We start from the raw sequence: 13192 nt of genomic DNA, 5'->3' as shown, positions 1-13192 counted from the left end.
TCTAGTTGTAATTTAAAATAGATTACTTTACTTTGCTGCTGGGGTGGGATTTTTAACCTGTGTGTTTACCAGAGATCTTAATGAATAGACAATTAAGTAGACTTTCTTAAAACAGGAAAAAAGAGTTTTGTTTAATGGGCTGAAGAAAATGTTTTTTCTTCTTGCTTACCTCAAAATATTTTCAGAAAAAAATCAGAATGTCTAGTAAAATGCTTTTAATTGGAACACAGCATATTAGAAACTGTAGATATCAATAAACACTCATTGTCACTGTCTTACATGTACCAACATGCCTTTAAAACTTCTGCAGTTCATTGATTTTAATTTATTCATCAAAATGTTTTTTGTAATAGGGCAAAGTTCAGTATTAAGAATGAGTAAAAAATAAAAGTAGAACAGTATTCGTATGAGTGTGAGGAAGCAAATAATTTATAAGGAAACAGCTGCTGCATTAAACTAATGTCAATGCAGAATCTACATTTAATTTCAGGTATTGGAGGTTTTAGACTAGGCCTACTTCATCATTGAAGCTGAGGTGGCAAGCAACAAATTCTGCATTTCCCTTCAGAACATACTGAAAAAGTTACCCAAATGAAACAGGTCATGTCTGTACAGCTGTACAGATATAAATGTCTATATACATAACTATATGTATATCTATCTGTACAGCTGTAAATCATGTATTTCTATTGATATAATGCAGATTTTTTTCCTTATTAACCTTTTATTATTTCTACTAATTGTCCCTGATTTTTCTCTATATTTTGCAAATGTCTATTCTAATCTGTTACCTCTGCTACACTCAAAATCATCTTACGTACAAGAAACACACCTGTACTGGTTTCAGCTGGGATAGAGTTCTTCATACTAGCAAATATGGGGCTATGGTTTGGATTTTTGTTGGAAACAGTGTTGATAATACAGGGATGTTTTTACTGTTGCTCAGCAGTGCTTACACAGAGCCAAGGCCTTTTCTGCTCCTCACACACCCCACCAATGAGTAGGCTGGAGTTGCACAGGAATTTGCAAGGGGACACAGCCGGGACATTTGACTCCAAATGACCAGAGGGATATCCTATACCATATGACATTGTGCTCAGTGTATAAAGCTGGGGAAGAAGAAGAAAAGGGTAGCCGTTCAGAATGATGATGCTTGTGTTCCTAAGTAACTGTAATGAATGACGAAGCTCTGCTTTCATGGAAATGCCTGAACACCTGCCTGCGAATAAGAAATAGTGAATGCTTTGCTTTGATTGTGCACATGGTTTCTGCTTTACCTATTAAACTGTCTTCATATCAACCCATCAATTGCCTCACTTTTACTCTTTTGATTCTCTTCCCCACCCCACCAGGGAGGGGTAAGCAAGTGGCTGGGTGGTACTTAGTTACCAGCTGGGGTTATATGTGAAAAGAAGAATTAAATTTTAAAAATCAAATGTGCAATTAAAATGCAGCAAATAATTGCTGCTGTTAGTCCAGGTATAGTAAATTAGGACTGGCAGTCTAAAATTGCAAAACAAATATTACTAACAGTGCTGCAGGTAAAATTGTTATGCAAGAAAAGTCTTTGTTTTCATGTTATGCTCACATTCTCACTGTTCTCCTAAATCCTGAGATTGACAAGTTTAGATATAGCTGGGGGAATATCAGGTTGATCATCCTGAGCTCTTCCTCAAGAGGAATGTGATGTTAATGATGGGCTTTTCTATGTTCTTTTTGCAAACAGAAGCATAATGTCAATCTTGTGGGTCTTTTTGGTTAGTTGGTTTAAAGCAGTAATAGTAGGACTTCAAATGATCTGGAAAATAATTGGTGAATCTATAACTCTACCTAATCAGTTTTGGAAACTGGCTCACATATAACAGTATATTTCTAAGTATCTGTGCAAAATCTAATGATGTGATAGGATACAGACAAGAAAACATTCCTAATGTTCATGGTGTCTGGCTTACTCATACCTAAAAAACTCATGAGCACTAAACTGCTTGAGAAATAGCAAAAGGATGATAGTAGTCTTGCTATCATCTCAACTAAATCTGAAAGTTATATGGGTATTTCCCTTGCATTCTTATCACTGTCCTGGCCTCAAAAGTCTAAGATTTTACTCTCCAGTTACCTCACCTAATATGCACATAACCAGAGATATAGAATGGCAAATGTAAAGACTACTTTGCAAAGCCTGCTCCAGAAGCTGAGTAAATACCGGAATCATTAGCCCATGCCAGCTCCATTTTGCCATAGTTATATCGATCAATATGCTATCTAATGTTTTCTGTGGTATCTGCTTCTCTGCCATCTCTCATCCCTTCTAGACTGAACTCTCTAAAAAGAGATGCAAGGAGGAAACATCTATTCTCTCACTTTTTTGATATTAAGATTATTCATTAGATACCTAAACTGGTACATATTTATAGATATGTATATGCTGCCTAAATATGTAGATACTTACAAAAAATACTTGTAAAAAAAAGAAAGAGAGAATGTAAGAAGTGGAGGGGAAGAAAGAAACAACTCAAAGATGATAAAATCACAATAGTGTTGAACTCAGTATATGGTTCTCTCCTGAGTCCAGGTGGGATTTGCTTATCAGGTAGATGTATTTTAATTGTTGTTACTATTTTTTCTGACTCAAGATGTCACATCGCTATATGGGTGAAGCTATGCTTGCTAAGTTATTCTGGCATTAATCACATTTATTGTTTGCAGACCAAAATTCTCTTATTTATGGGCAACTACCCTTGGGAATGCAGATCACTGTTATCTAACAGCAGAATCTACAGCTGCTCTTGCTGGCTTCAATTTGAGTATTACTTCCTTGACAAAGGTCATATAGTAACAAATGAAGTTAATTTTATGAGACATCTGTTTTATTTGTGGTTATACTCCTTCAAGATTGCCCTCTAAAGTGGCAGTTGCTAAAAGAAAATTGGGCACCTCAAGATAGAAAGAAAACCATGAAATAGAAGAAAATGTTATAAGTTATTTGATGATTTTTGATGATGATGTTTAACATGACAAAGTAGGAAATAGTTTTAAATGAAGAAACCCATAATTTGCAGTCAATATGTAACAAAATGTGTAAAGCACAACTCCAAAGGATTTTACACTCGTAAATAATTTTTTCCCAAATTCCTAAATGGTTTCAGTTTATATTGGAGGATTGCAAATTAATGCCTTTAAAAAAAAGTGAATAAAATTCTGAATATTTAGAAGTAGGTGCTTTTTTCTTTTTTTATTGGCTTTTTAGTTAATATGATGACTTTTCCTTCACATTATTTGCTACAAATACAGAAATAAACATGAAAAGATGTATATATTCTCTGTAGAGAAAATCAACCTTCTGAATGTAAGCATCTAGAGACACAGTGTGGTATTTTCTGTCTCTCAAAATGTAGGTTCCTACTTTGAGTTAGTAAGCCTAGAAAGTCTGTATAGTCAAGAGACATTTCTTGATGCAAATTTATCTCACCCAAATGTTCCATCTTTATTTATTAAAATAACTTGCACAACAGAATTGCCTGCCTCTCTTGAGTAGAAATTTCTAAAATGGGGATCTCAGTCAAATTTTTGTCTATTTCATCGATGTAAAAAAAACAGCAATCTGAAATTTTGATCATGAAATTGTAGCAGCTGAGGAATAATATGGCCCCAGAAGACAGACACACAGAAACAATTGGGTGTGGTACGGTGTTGTTTCAAGATAAAAATTTCATACATAAGAGAGTGGTGGGCTAGAAGTAGCCCTGAAAATGTCCTGTTCAGTAGTTTTAAAAGTAGGAATTTCATGTGGGTAGCAGGAAAGGTAACCTTTGCATTTTTAAGTTCAGGCATTAATGGTAGAGGGAGATACTGTAATAGCTGTTAGAGTGATAGACTATAGGAAGCCAAAAATAGCTGTGGGTCAGACTATGGAAATTTCTATCTCTATCTAAAATGCAAACTAAATAAATGTTTTAGTATTTTTCTTTTTAGTACATAGCTATATAATATTTCAGTTTTGGAACTGTTTATTTTCTACAAAAAACTTACTATAAAAAAAAAGAGTCCAAAATGAGATATTTTTTACAGGCAGCTCACATTTTAGTACATAGGCAGCTTATTAAGAGCACATACCGTGCTATATTTATATATAGTATAAATGTAGTATATATAGTATCATTATTGATTTGATTGGAAATAGTCGTAAATGTCTCTCGCAGTTCCACTATTGTGAGGCTCCTTTAATCCTTTAAAAAAATGTTGTATGGACTCAGTTAGCATGAGTCGGGCTTCTCAGCATAAGTAGAGCTTCAGTTAACATAAGTAGAGCTTCTCTATAAGTGGAAGAATACTAGGCCAGAGGGGAGGTTAGCCAGAGATAGCAGTGGAGGAAATGAAATTGCAGCGTTAGCAATGGAATTGCAACGTTAGCGATGTTAAGAACAGATGTTAAGAACAAAAATCAGGATGTAAAACTGCAGTGTATGGATGTTGAGGTTAGTGCTAAACATAGGTAACTGTTGTAACTTGTATTAAGCAACTTTGTGTAAAACCCAATCAGAAGCTTGTTGGCAAGGCATGTTAACCAATCAACGTGTAACCAATGTGTGGATTTGTGTATAAAAGGTCATGTCTGATGCTCAATAAATGGCAATTGCTTGATCACATTTATCATCTCTGTGTTGTCCACGACTCCCGCATCGACAAAAAAACATTTCCTTTAATACTTTCTCTGTTATCAAGCTTACTGTCCTTACTAGATCCCACTCTAGAACTGGATTCCTTTTGTTAAGGCCTTATTTCCAAACTGTCTACTTTTGATGTCTCTTCTTTTCTTTTCTTTTCTTTTTTTCACGAGTTCATCCTGTCTTTCAGCTCTTCACTGATGTATCTCAAATGTTGACATGAAATCTAAAAAGAACATATTAAGGTTCCTTTAGAAGTAGAGAAAAACAGGGCGTGTCTATGGTTAATGTTAGCCAAATATACACTCTTAGAGTTGAGATGACTACAATCCTTACACTACCAATTTTTTCTCCAACTACTACTACTTTTTCTTTCTAAATCCTACAGGGATCCACTTTTTATTTCGACTCTGTGATAAACAGAAAAAGTAATACTGTTCCCAAAAAGTTTACTTTCATGTCCATTCATCAAGAAAAGATGATGCTAAGGTCAGACTGCAGAAGGAGGGCTTTGCAGCCCTGGGACTTTGACTGATTTCTTTCAGGTATTAAGCATGCACTGAGCTGAGAGGTATTTTCAGGGCAAAGAGACAAAGCCTTCTTCATTCTTTATTTGTAAATTCAGAGATGTTTGGCTGTGTAGGGGATCAACTGTTTCATAAAATGCTGTCATTTTTTTCTCAGGAAAAGGGTCAGATACATACATAAAATCACTATCCTGCGCTAAGCTTTAAACAATACAAGGACATATACCCTACTTCTGAACTTCATGTTCCTATGCTACAGCTTATGCTACAATAAAATAATATTATAAATATTTTACATTCCTTATTTCTTTACAGGTATTTCTTCTCTTACTCCATTTTTAGGTAAACTGTACATTTAGCAGTAAACAGACTAGAAAATATGGTACTGATGCAAAACCTGCTGCTAATGACCTGTTTTGCTCTCAGTCTCATTATTTTCTGAATAATAATGACAGCTAATTTAAACTTAATGCAGAGGCAATTTCTTATTTTATCCACGCCAACAGCTTCAGAAAGATAGTCATGCCAAGGTGAGTTAAGAAAATGAAGCACAATTTAGCAGATTTTAAGCCCATTGAGCAAAGATAAAAATTCTTTCATAAGATGTTGCAGTGCTGCAAATAAAAAATCATTTATTATTCACCAAGCATACGAACACTTCAAGGACTCACTGTAATGCTAGAATCTTGTTCTATTAAAAGTACTTATGCATGGATATCTACATCAGTAAACCAGTGGGGTTTTTTGTGTACTTGAAATTGCAACAATTATGTAAAATCTTTAAGTGGATAAAGCCATCCTTTGTCATGTAATTTTAAAAAGAAATTTAATATTAAGAGGCATGCAGACTATACTGAAAACAGAAATCAATTATCAAATGATCATGCACTACTCTACATAGAGCTTGTTATAGAAAATAGAATAGTATTTTTAAATTAACTTTGTGAATATTCTTATTTTTCATTGTTTAAATAGCAAATGCTAAGGATTAACTGTTGGACATTCCGAATCTTGTCTTAACGTCAAAAGTAGCACTGAACTCAATGAAACTAGAATTTCAAAACAAGGGTAATTGGGAAACATATCCAGTAAAACAATACAAGAAATTACTTTTTTTTTCATAAATTTTTGCTGTTCAATTTATCTAGAAAAAGTATCACTGTGAAAACTAACTCTAAATATTATGTCCAATTTTGTTTGCAATTTCCCATGGCTGCAAAAAAAAATAGGTGTTATTAAAATTAGGCCATATTTTGCTGATGAGGAGCATGGTAAAGAGGGCTAGGAAGCAGGGACTTCACAGCTAAGATGAAAGAAGAAATTATTTACCATGAGGGTGCTGAGACACTGGAAAAGAAATTGCCCAGAGAAGCTGTGGATAGCCCATATCTGGAAACATTCAAGATCGGTCTTTGAGAACCTAATTTAGTGGAAGATGTCCCTGCCTGTGGCAGGGGCATTGTAACTATATGATCTTTAAAAGTCTCTTAAAACCCAAACCATTTAATATTATTCTATGATTGTATGAATGTTGTTAGTTATTTGAAAACAAAGCCAGGTTTTTGCTTCTGCTGTTTTCTGATAAAGATGCGCCTACACCTTCAGCTTCAGCTGTTAATTGATCGAGCAATGCCAGGCTATTATTCAACTGCTGTTGGGAACACCAGCTTAGCTATTGCAGTGGACTGAAAATGAATGTGGCAACCTTGACAAGCAAGCAAAGATTTGACAGTAAATGCATGAGAAGGCATGGAAGAAATTCTAGAGGAGCTGTTTGGATAGCTTGGAACTGCTAGAGATAGTAAAACCAAAAAAAATTACTTGTGGCAGAGCACAGTTCCTGTCACCAACTGGACTGTATGCCTCAGCAAATTAGAGACTTCAACCCAAATAAGTGTCCCAAGGGAGGATTTTATCTGTTCAGGTCTCTTAATGCAGTAAATGCCTTGTGCTTATGTTTGTTTCTGGGGCTACCTGAACAGAGACACCTTTCAGGGATGAACGGACACCTGGTGAGGAACAGAAGACAAAATATGTTGAAGTAAATTCTGATTATATATTAGGGAAAAAAAAATCACTGAGGCTAATCAAACATTGAAAAAGTTGACTAGAGAGACTATAGGATCTCTGCTTTTGGAAATATTCAAAACTCAGCTAAGCAAAGTCAATAGCAATCTTACTTACTTTCAGAGCTGGCCCTACCAAAGCAGGAGTTGTATCATGTGACCTCCAGAGGTCCCCTCAAATTTAAGCTATGCTACAATTTGGTGATAATGGATGATGATGTCACAGGTTAATTCTCCTGTAGAATCATATAAGGACCTTAAAGCCACTTTTTTTCCTTCCATTTCAGGCAGATTTCTACTAAAAGTCTATGTCATAATCCTAATCAGCCAGTTCTGCTGTTATTAATTTGCTCTCATTGTTATTAATTATATTACATGTGTTAGTGAAATAACCATGAGCCTTTTGATGTATTCACATAGCAAGTCATAACAGAGTGAATAGTGATGTTCTTTCTCATAAGCAACCCCGTCAGCTCTTATATCTGAGATTCATGTGGTTTCTTAACTGAGGACCACCAACCGTGTATTATATATCTCAAAGACCTAAAAACAGAAAAAAGACCAGAATATTAATCATGTAGTCATAGAACTATATCTGTAGAAGGATCTTTCCTGGAAGCTAAAGGGAATATGCAGGGTTTCTTGAGTTCAAATTTGTAAGTTGCAACCTAATTTTCTTTCATGACCAAAATTACAGTGTGAAATAGTGAGAAGATAATTAAATTTGGTATAAAATCAGCATCTGAATGTAAATGCAAAGCCAGTAAAAAAGCACACAATCAAACAAAACCCAAACATCTGAAAATAATTTTCAGTTCTTTTTTCTTAAATATATTTCCACAAGCTATCATTTTCACTATTTTACTAAGCAAAAGCATTCAGAAATAAAGTATATAAAGCCAAAAAAATGCCAAATGCAAACTATGTTGATACATACCTCTGAAGGAAATTTGTATTGTCTTCTTTCTAGCCAGTGAACGCTGGAGGTATTTCTGGTCACTTCATCCTTCAGGAAATCTATTGATCAACATAATAGTAATAATGACAATAATGATAATAACACCACCACCACCAATAATAATACACACAGACACCCCTTGTGCTGTTACGGTTCTCCTGAGAGCAGTCTTCAATGCAGGAAGCAACAACAATTTATGGCACTACCTTATAATATTTATTTTCTCAGCAGCTAACTGTTAGATAATTTGTTCTTACAGAAAACATCCATGCTCTAGCTCCATACCAGAATCTAGGTTTATGGGGAAATCACATCATTAAGGTTTGCTGGAATGGAAATGTAATCACATATACTGATAGAAATTTGTTAGCAAAATCACCTATTGTGGCAGAAATTGAGCTGATAGTCTGAACCAGGGGTGACATGAAGATCAGAAAATTAAAAAGGACTTTCCTTCTGTATCTAGAAAAGACAACATAAATAAATGAATATTTAAATGGAAAAGACATCCAGTGAATGTAAAGAAGTTACACTAAAGGATAAGTAACACAAGGGTATCATCTAAATTAAATTAATGACAAATACCAGTGCCTGTGAATTGCATCAATTTTTCTCATGTTTCAAAATATTTTGCAAGGACGACTTAAGCATGTGTCTCTTATTGCAGATAGCAATAAAAGTATTGCTGCGAGATGTCAGGGAAGCTGAGTAAGCAGGACTGCTTGCTCCTGGCTCAAACTGCGCAGGGGCCTCAAGCTTCACCTCTACTTCATGAAGGAAAGAAGGAGGCCGTTAACCTGGGAAGCTGGGAATTAGTGACAAAAAAAAACAACAAAAAAAAAAAGAAGGAAAAGGACACCCAAAAGCAAGGGGCTTCCCCCTAAATCTCCTGTCTCCACTCAGAACCGCTTTGCTGTCCTGCAGGGGGCTAATGAGGAAACGCACTCGAGCCAGAAACAGCCGTTTTATGCCCTGGTAAAGAAGATCTCTACTGGTGCTGCTAGGAAAAAGTGGGGGGTCATAGTAGTAGGGGACTCTACACTGAAAGGGACAGAAGCACTTTTCTGCTGGCCAGACCCTGTCTCAAGGGAGGTGTGTTGCCTACCGGGGGCACGGATCAGGGATGTGGCAGAGAGGCTGCCTGCTCTAGTAAGTCCCACTGACTATTACCCACTCCTGGTGATACATGTGGGTGCTAGGGATATAGATAGTAGTAGCCTGGGGAACATAAAGAAGGACTACTGGGCCCTGGGGGAGGTGGTTAGGGGCTCTGGAGCTCAGGTGGTCTTTTCATCAATTCTCCAGGATACAGGGGAGGACCTAAAAAACGCTAGGAGGATTAGCCAGGTTAATTAATGGTTTAATAAACGGTGGTGCCATAGTCAAGAGTTTGGGTGTCTTGAACACGGGACCCAAGCTTGTAGGCCAGGTCTAGTGGGGGCTGATGGAGCTGGTCTGATAAAGAAGAGAAAGAGCAGTTTTGGTAGGAGGCTTGCCAGACTAGTCAAGGAGGCTTTAAACTAGATGTGCTGAGGGAGGGGGGCATCATTCCATTCCAACACACCCAGTCAGTTGCCAGAACCTATAATAAATGCTTGGAGCAATGTAGAGATATCCCAGCCGCTCCAGCCAATGAGCCGGCTTCATTTGGAGCTCAGCTCAGATGTGTCTATACAAATGCCCGTAGCATGGGGAACAAACAGGAGGAATTAGAGATGTGTGCACGTCTACGGGGGTATGATATAATAGGTATCACAGAAACATGATGGGATGAAGCACTGTATAGACAGATAGGAAAAGCCTCACGCTCACAGGCCCTTGTTCTCAGGGGTGACTTCAACCACCCTGACATCTGTTGGAAGAACAGTACGGCCCAGCACAAGCAATTCAGGAGGTTCCTTGATTGTGTAGAAGACAACTTCCTTCTGCAAGTAATAGAGGAGCCGACAAGGAGAGGTGCCATGCTTGACATCATGCTCACCAACAGGGAAGGGCTGGTTGGAAATGTGACTCTCCAGGGCAGCCTTGGATGCAGCAATCATGAGATGGTTGAATTTGAGATCCTCAGGACAGTGAGAAGAGCGTGCAGCAAGCTCACTGCCCTGGACTTCAAAAGAGCAGACTTTGGCCTCTTCAGGAACCTGCTTCGGAAGGTTCCATGGGATACAGCCCTAGAGGGCAGAGGGGCCCAAGACTGTTGGTTGCTATTCAAGGATCACCTGCTACAAGCTCAGGAGTGTTGCATCCCAGCTAGAAGGAAGTGCAGCAGGAGGGCCAGGAGACCTCCTTGGATGGATAAGGAGCTCCTGAGGAAAATTCAAATGAAAAAAGAGGCTTATAATAAATGGAAGCAAGGACAGGTGGCATGGGAAGAGTATAGAGATGTTGTCTGGGAAGCTAGGGACCAGGTTAGGAAAGCTAAGGCCCAGTTAGAATTAAACTTAGCTAGAGGTATTAAAGATAACAGGAGGGGATTCTACAAGTACATAGCAAATAAAAAACAGACTAGGGAGAATGTAGGCCCCCTCAGGAAGCTCTCGGAAGAACTGGCTACACGGGATTTGGAGAAGGCTGAGGTTCTGAATGACTTCTTTGCCTCGGTCTTCACTGGCAAAAGCTCTGACCACACCACCCAAGTCTTGGAAGGCAGACGTAGCGACTGTGAGAATGAAGACCTTGTGCCCACTGTAGGAGAGGAACTGTTTCAAGACCATCTTAAAAATCTGAATGTGCACAAGTCCATGGGTCCTGATGAGATCTATCTGTGGGTCCTGAAGGAGCTGGCGAATGAAGTTGCAGATTTGTCTGCCTTTACTGCATTCATAGTATTTGTCTTACTGCTACATAAATGTTGAATAATTTACAAAACAATATTACATTTAATATGTTCACAACCTTTTTTAAGTTTAATACTAAGGAAATGATGAATGCTAACAATCATATGGATGAGGAAAAAGTAATATGTGAATTCATATGTTCTAATGCTACTACTTTGAAAGGTGGGATTAGAATTGGTTTTGCAGCTTTACAGATGTCGGTATCTGTAACTCATATGTTATTCTTAATGAATTTGCATGAAATAATCATTGGTTTATGATACAATATTTAAAACCTAAATTACAGGTAGCAAATTGTAGTACTCTCACTTTAATTACATAGGAATTAACCTGTGGTGTTATAATGAGCTCTGGCAAAGCAATCATTATCTTGTCACATTCATAATTATCCAGTTAAAACCAAAAGCACTATGTTTTTGTTGTTGGTGGTTATTGTTGTTGTTATTACCATCATCATTACGATATTTTCATTTTTATATACTATTGATTTCAGTGGAAGTTACTCACAAATATCATAGAATCATAGAATAGTTAGTGTTGGAAAGGACCTTAAGATCATCTAGTTCCAACCCCCCTGCCATGGACAAGGACACCTCCCACTAAATCATGTCACCCAGGGCTCTGTGCAGCCTGGCCTTGAAAACTGCCACAGATTGAGCATTTACAACTTCCATGGGAAACCCATTCCAGTGCCTCACTACCCTCACAGTAAAGAACTTCCTCCTCACATTTTAGGTTTGAACTTGTTACCCCTTGTCCTACCGCTACAGTCCCTGATGAAGAGTCCCTCTACGGCTTCCTTGTAGGTCCCCCTCAGGTACTGGAAGGCTGCTATGAGGTCTTCATGGAGCCTTCTCTTTCTTCTCCAGGCTGAACAGCCCCAAGTTTCTCTTCAAAAATCCCACAGTAAATGTATTCAGTCTGTGTTCTGTGGCACCAAAAGAGATTTCTGAAACCCTGGACATAAGCAATACTGGGTTCTGATCTGTGCTCCTTGTACATATATTTGTCATTAGAAATTCATTAGACAAAATGCATGCTTAGTAATACCAACTCTGATAAGAACCACGTCTTACCCTATTTCTCACTCTAATGAACCCACTGGTGTAATATAAAATCAGAAAGTGTGTTTTTTCCCTCTGTGATCTTGGATTCATTTCTGTACAGGACGTAATTTTCGGTTAAGTGAGAAGGAGAGCACTTAGACTGTGACTCAAAGAGTGACATGAGCTGATGACTGTATTGCTCTGGAACATTTGCATAACAAGTTTAAACCTTATATGTGTGTATACAGCAGAAGACATAAATTATATTTCTTGAAGAAGTATCTTAAACATTTGGAAAGCATTCGAAGAAGAGCTCTGCACTTGCTGCCTCTGAGTGCATCAGGTGAAGAGCTTAAATTCATCAGGCCACCTGTTTTGTCAAAGCATACTGTCTGACGTTCCCTACAAGCTATCTGTAGGTGGCACCCTGAGCAGAACATTGGAGCAGCAAATCATTCTGCTGAGTACCCTGGAAATCTGTGAAGTGAGTATCAGTTTAGTTTAACAATTCTAACATGCTTTTTTAGGGGCTCTCAGCATAGGCACATGAATCACTGTATGAGAAAACAGAGAAATGGAGAAAGACAAGAGGGAGAAAACAACATCAAGGAGAACACCAGCACATGTAGTATAATATGTAGTATGTTACACATAGTAGTATGTTACACATGTAGTATAATATGTAGTATGTTACTCAATTCTGACACTTAAAATTGCTCTGCAGCTGATGCTATCACTAGATAGAATGATAGGACAGCTTTAAAGTGACTCTGATGCCATCTGTACAGAGACTGTAGTGTTTTGTAACAGAAGGCACCCATTGCATTTGTTGTAATTGGTGGTATAAAGATATCTTTTAGTGCACCTAAACACATAGGGAAACACAGAGAAGATAAAACCCTTCACGGGACTCAGGTGGAAGTATAATTGTCTAAGAGATTTGAATATAGCCTAGCATTTTTGATCCTAAGAACTGTTAAAACTACACAAAGGTCAAAAAAGAATAAGCAGACAGCTGTTGAACAGGGAGACTCAGAACTGAACTTTGATATACACAAATAAATGTCACTTAGGTCCCACTTCAAGTACCTCTC

Source organism: Pezoporus flaviventris, unplaced genomic scaffold (assembly GCF_033815535.1).
Source record: "Pezoporus flaviventris isolate CSIRO_AGI_PZ_B2104156 unplaced genomic scaffold, CSIRO_AGI_Pfla_v1 ptg000068l, whole genome shotgun sequence".
NCBI lineage: Eukaryota > Metazoa > Chordata > Aves > Psittaciformes > Psittacidae > Pezoporus > Pezoporus flaviventris.
This window is presented reverse-complemented; position numbering follows the sequence as displayed.